We start from the raw sequence: 6806 nt of genomic DNA, 5'->3' as shown, positions 1-6806 counted from the left end.
TTCTAACGTTTCCAGACGTTAAGAGAACCAACCAAACTGTAACGTTCCCCTGCGGTTGCTCCGTACCTTCACACAACGCAAACAACAACAAAAAATGGTGGTCACACATCCTTTAAAACAAATGGCAGATGTTCCTTCGTGGACAATATTGTAATATCTCATAGGTACTGGAAGCCCACGATGCATCTCTGAGCATTTATGTTTGAGTCTCAATACCCAGATGTGTTGCAAGATTTGCAGTGAACGTTATATTGTCCAGTGATGGTGGTATAGTGGTGAGCCATAGCTACCTTCCAAACAGTGAGATTGACTTTGATTCCCAGCCAGTAACTTTCTTTGAGTAACGTAACTTGCTTTGTTGTCAAAAAGTAACCAGAAAGGGTTACTTACCCCAACCCGGTTGGATAACATTCATTAGATCTTGGTAATACTGCACAAATAAGGGAGATACAACAATCATCAAGCTGCCTCCATGAGGATCCCCAGACATAGACATGTTTCCACACCCCCGCAATTAAGCCTGTCTCCTCAGCTTCTAGGGCCGCTGCATCACTTCCTCTTCAGCGGAGGGTGTACCGGTCCCCGCAATGAGGCCGTACGAGAGGTGTGGGACACGGTGGACAGGCAGCTGCCTCGCCTCTACAACCGGGCGCGACATGACGGTGGACGAGCAGCTGGTGCCCTTTCGAGGTGTTGTATTGCTTTGTTGTTATTTTGTTTTGGTTTTTTGTTTACCATTGCCGTCAATTGTCTTTGTATGTGTGGTGTGTGTGTGTAGTTTTTAAATTTTTTCTTCCATTCTCGTTCCATGTTCCATGTTCTTGTTGGACACGCACACAGGGGACAAGCTTGCGGGCACGTACAGCTGCCGCAGGAAGACGGCGCGCTGGCCCCTCGACGGTTCACAACATCCTCGACGGTCTGCCTACAACGCCTTTGTGCTGTGGCGCCGTGCCGATAAACTGAGAAAAACCAAACACTTAGAGGTCCACCTTCACATAGGAAACTGAAAAGTACTGGAACCAACATCAACTTAATAAGACAACGTGTGGCCGGCTGGTTGGAGGCGAGGAGGATGAGGAATGCCTGCTGGCCTCTTCCCCCTGACGTCCGCCATCTTGCTTCTTTAAATATCCCGTACTCAACAGCTGCAGCCAATCATGAGTTGGGTGGGCTGCCTTCACCAGTCATCCGCAAGCACCGGCACAGCGCTATTTGCATACAAAAAAGAAAAACACAGGACATACGCACGGAAAAACAAACAAATACGACAGCAGTGGTAACAAGAATACATGGGGATATTATTAAAAGAAACTGCCAAGCAAACACTAGCACTGGCACTTTGGGCACTGACTGCCTGATTTTAACGTCTTCAGTGCTGCTGGAATGAAAATTAATACATTGATTATTTGATATTAGTTGACTAAATTGCGATATGCAACTGAAAGAAGAATCACTGTGTCATCATGGATCTAAGAAGAGGGGGCCAACTCGTAAGGATCTGCACCACCAATGAACTTTAATTTCTCATAATATCTTCCTCCCCTATATCTCAATAAAATTCTTATTTACACTGTAGTTAGTAATCGCTGTGAGCAGGGTTTGAACCTGCGCAGGGAGACCCCATTGGATTTCAAGTCCAACGCCTTAACCACTCGGCCATCACAGCTGTATAAGAGGTTCTGTTTTTACAGCAGAGAACACCTGAGGCCTGACAGACTCCATTACAGTTGGTACCATCAATCAGACAAAGATAGAGCCTATCTCACAAGTACCTTGGGCAGTTCTGAATGACTGATGGGGATTCCCAAGCACTTCAGTTCCAAAGGATCATTCAAATCTTGAGGGTATTTCAGGTTTAATGTGGGTAGTTAATCCACCCCCTTTAGATGATCTGATTCATTTCCAAACCAGTCCAGATTAACAATTAACAAGTTATTGAATCACATGTCAATGAGAAACACACATGTGTACAGACAAGGCTAGCAGCCACATCGCCGTGTCAGAAAAGTTTCTGTTGTGCAAATACCAAGAAAATGCCACGCAACAGAAATACCATGCTCACACCACACAGGCAGTGTGCAGGAGGCCTTACCCCTGACTTCCACCAACTGCGGATCCACTCCGCTTCGTGTCTGCTCCGTGATCCGCAGTCCGTCAGCACCCACCAGCTCCGGATTTGTTGCAGGCCATGACGGACCACTGAAGTCACAAGGATCCACTGGATCTCGCGAATTCATGTATGATCTCGCAACATAACAGGATGTAGTTTCTATAAACAAAACCACAAAACCTGATGAATGAACTAGCTTAAACTTGTATTGCTCTGAATTTCATGTGTTTACATGTATCATCTTAAGTCTGTGTTGGTGTAGTGTTTCTGTGTAAATGTAACACGCCTTTTTCATTTGCTACCAGGGCTTAATGAGTAGCATGGGGATTGGGTAGACATGATGACACATCTGTTTTTATTTCTCCCATGTTAACAGTATTGATCAATACGGTAGGCATTCTAACCTCAGCTGACACACTCACGCCATGCAGGCAGTGTGCAGGAGCCCTAAGATTCCAAGGTGAGACTGAAATTCATGATAATAAAAACTTTATAATCTTCACACTAAAGTTGCAAAAACACCTCCAACAAAAAGCTTTTATCCGCTTTACATGGACACATGTAATGTTATGGTACAAAACAACATCACATGTCACTTTAGTGATCTAAAAAAAGCAGGTTGCAAATGTTACATATCGGCAACCATGTGGAAACACACCAGGCACTGCTGGGATTTGGAACCAGGATCTCCTGTTTATGAGACAGGCGTTTAACCACTAAGCTACAGCGCCTCCTGCAGAAAACATTGTCTTGCAAGAATACAATGAGCTTGTGAAAAGGGTTCCTTCTATCCATCCATCTTTGTCCAGCAGCGGACCCCAAACTTCCCTTTCCCGAGCCACATCAACCAGCTCTGACTGGGGGATCCCGAGGCGTTCCCAGGCCAGGTTGGAGATGTACTCTCTCCACCTAGTCCTGGGTCTTCCCCGAGGCCTCCTCCCAGCTGGACGAGCCAGGACCAGCTCTCCACGGAGGCCCCCAGGAAGCATCCTTACCCGATGCTCTAACCACCTTAACTGGCTCATTTTGACGCAAAGGAGCAGCTGCTCTACTCTAAGCCCCCACCATCCATTGGGTTAGAGATGCCAGAGATGCCTTGAGGAAACGTATTTCGGCCGCTTGTACTTTGGAACAGGGTTGTGGACAACAATAGATGTTGAAAGAAATCACTCCATTGCAAATGTTTTTTGGGGAAATGTAAATGTGCTGTATTTATATAGCGCTTTTCCAGTCTTAACAACTGCTCAAAGCGCTTTTACAGTCTTAACAACTGCTCAAAGCGCTTTTACATCTACAGGAAACATTCACCATCCACACACATTCATACACTGCGGCCGGGGCTGCCATACAAGGTGCCAACTGCTCATCAGATAAACATTCATACACATTCACACTCCGATGCGCAGCACCGGGGGCAATTCGGGGTTCAGTGTCTTGCCCAAGGACACTTCGACAATGACTGCAGGGGCGGGGATCGAACCACCAACCTTCCGATTGGCAGGCAACCACTCTACCACTGAGCCACAGCCGCCAGGTAAGACTGAAATTCATGATAATAAAAACTTTATAATCTTCACACTAAAGTTGCAAAACCACCTCCAACAAAAGGCTTTTATTCGCTTTACATGGACACATGTAATGTTATGGTAGAAAACAACACCACATGTCACTTTAGTGCTCTAGAAAATCAGGCTATAAATTTGTTGCACATGTTAAGTATCAGGAACTATGTGGAAACACTTTATTAAGTCATAACCAAGCATTGCTGGGATTTGGACCCAGGATCTCCTGTTTACGAGACAGGCGCTTAAACCACTAAGCTAGAGCGCCTCTGGTAGCTAAGTCTGTCTTGCAAGAATACAATGAGCTAGTGAAAAGGGTTCCCTCCATCCATCCATCTTTGTCCAACAGCTCCAGCAGGGGACCCCAAACTTTCTTTTGCCAAGCCACATCAACCAGCTCCGTCTGGGGGATCTCGAGGCGTTCCCAGGCCAGGTTGGAGATGTACTCTCTCCACCTAGTTCTGGGTCTTCCCCGAGGCCTCCTCCCAGCTGGATGTGCCAGGACCAGCTCTCTATTATTATCTAGTATTGGGAAGTTTGAACTCAGCTATTCTCTACATTGTAGTGGACATTAATTCACGCAAAGATACTGAATTGCAAGTACAGCCGTACCTTTTGTGAGCATCTGCATTATCAACCCATGTAAAGGCACTACATGTACACAGTAGACCTATCTACTGCTGTATTCATTGTTTGTGGCAAGAGCTTTAAAACCTATTCTTGACTTGCCTTGTTCTACATCCTGTGTAAACGCTTAGCTTACTAAATGACTTAAGTTAGCCAGTAATTGTTGTGTGCCTTCAAAAGCATAAGTGTTAATAATATGGAAGAAGCTGCCTGGCAAACCAATGTTGCCTTTCAGAACAGTGGCTCCATGGTGTAATGGTAAGCACTCTGGACTTTGAATCCAGTGATCCAAGTTCAAGTGTCGGTGGAACCTGGTTTTAAGCAAGAGTACTGGTGAAATTAAAAAATCAACCTCTACATTGTCCACGTCTAGGCTAACGGGTAAAATATTCTTGGCTGTTTGACTGAAAACAGTATGTTGGTGGTGGCATGTTGAGCTGTGACCTGTACTTCATGTTAACTTAAAAGAGCTCCAAACTTAGACTTAGTTGAACATATTGAGGTTATTTCCACAATGTTGACCCAAATGTCAGTCTATTTCCCATCTAGTAGGCACATGTCTGGACACAGGTGGACATTTTGGACAGAAACATTGGTGGATCTTGATTCCCACCCAGAGGTGGGTAGTAACAAGTTACATTTACTCCGTTACACTTACTTGAGTAAGTTTTTGAAAAAATTGTACTTCTAGTAGCAGTTTTAAATCACTATACTTTTACTTGAGTAGATTAGTGAACTTTTCTTTTTACCTCTTTGGTATTCTACACGTCATTGTTTTTACCCCAGCGTACGTCTCATTTTAATGTTTTATTTTGACAGAGAGAGAGAGAGACTTCCGCTGAAGACTGTACCACGTGACTGTGTTCCACCAATCAAACGTTGTTGTGCAGTCACGTGACCATACTCGATCTCAGCGCCGGGACAGGTTAGCTTTACAGTCGTAGCAAATCAAAGATGTCAGAATCAACCATCGCCAAGGCAACGCAGACCAGGATAACCCCCCCCCCCCCCCCCCCCCCCCCTCATAGTGAAAGCATGGTTACCTTTTAGGAAAAGTGCGAAACAACAGCTACATTATGCGGTGTCTTCTGTGTCGACCAAAACAAACGGACATGTGAGCGTTCAAAAACTCAACATCTAACCTGAGGAAACGTAGAGGTAGTTTTAGTTTCTGCTGTGGAGAGGTGGATGTTTGTCTTTTAGGTTACAAACAGTATGTTTTGCACATGCAGTATCCATCCAAATTTGATGTGACAAGTCTCTTCACTTAAGCTATTTTGTAATTAATAAATTAATTTTAATTTTTTCTATTGATTGGATGAACTATAATTTGCCAAAAGATAATTATTTTGTATTTTTGGCGGTCTGATTGATGCTTGTGTTGAGAAATAAATCAGACGTTACTCAACAGTTTTTTCATCAAGCACTTTTTTACTCTTACTCAAGTAATTATTTGGATGACTACTTTTACTTTTACTTGAGTCATATTATTCTGAAGTAACAGTACTTTTACTTGAGTACAATTTTTGACTACTCTACCCACCTCTGCTGACTAGTCACATTTACTTGATGGAAAATTGCTAATAAGGTGTTTTTAAGTGGCTTGTTGGTCTAGCGGTATGATTCTTACTTTGGGTGCGAGAGGTTATGGGTTAAACTTCTAGATGAGCCCTGAAGGCAGGAGCTGTTACAAACCTAATCCGTAATCCGTTATCTTTAATTTAACACAGATTAGGAGGAAGCAAAATTGTAGTACAGCATGTTGGCAATTTTTCATATCCTGCATCAACTGCACGCAATGGAAATTTTTTCAAGCTGCATTTCCTTTTTACCAATGTTAAATTTCCAATTTTGGCTAAAGTAGTCTGTCGTCCAATAGATGGTGGAAACTAGGCTTATCTGCTGTCACTTTTGACCGAAAAATTTGAGTTTGAATGTTGGTAAAATGTTTTGCTTCAAAAGTAGTCTTTCGTCCAATATAATCAGAAAGCTCAATCTGGTAGTGGACCCATAAAAACACTATATGCCTAACAAACTACTTAACAATTGCCTTTTGCGTCACTGACTGATCACATTTACTTGATAGAAAATTGCTAATAGGATGTTTTTATGTGGCTCATTGGTCTAAGGGTATGATTCTTGCTTCGGGTGCGAGAGGTCTGGGGTTAAACTCCCGGAAGAGCCCTGAAGGCAGGCGATGTTACAACCCTAATCTATAATTTAAAATCCAGTTTATAGTTAAATTGAACCGGATTAGCAGCAAGCACAATTGTAGTAGAGCATGTTGGCAATTTTTCACATCCTGCTTCAACTGCACGCAATAGAAAAAACTGAGAAAAAATATAAGGAACAAACGAGCAGGACATGACTCTCCTTGTTCATTGGTCTAGGTTTATGATTCTTACTTAGGGTGCGATAGGTCCTGGATGAGACTACTTTGCATATAAGTAGAGGAATGGATTGAATAATCTGGTTAATTTATTGAATATGATGGAAAAGAGAGT

At 43.3% G+C, this 6806-nt stretch overlaps 1 non-coding gene across 1 annotated transcript; it reads right to left on the bottom strand.

Moving 5' to 3' along the window:
• Window positions 1-1587: 1587 nt before the first annotated feature.
• trnas-uga (transfer RNA serine (anticodon UGA)) lies at window positions 1588-1669 on the bottom strand. The gene has a single exon. It is a non-coding gene; the product is annotated as a tRNA-Ser (tRNA).
• Window positions 1670-6806: the final 5137 nt, after the last annotated feature.

The sequence above is a fragment of the Etheostoma spectabile genome, unplaced genomic scaffold (assembly GCF_008692095.1).
Source record: "Etheostoma spectabile isolate EspeVRDwgs_2016 unplaced genomic scaffold, UIUC_Espe_1.0 scaffold00006695, whole genome shotgun sequence".
NCBI lineage: Eukaryota > Metazoa > Chordata > Actinopteri > Perciformes > Percidae > Etheostoma > Etheostoma spectabile.
The sequence above is the reverse complement of the archived record's forward strand: the minus strand, read 5'-3'. Positions and strand labels throughout refer to the sequence as shown.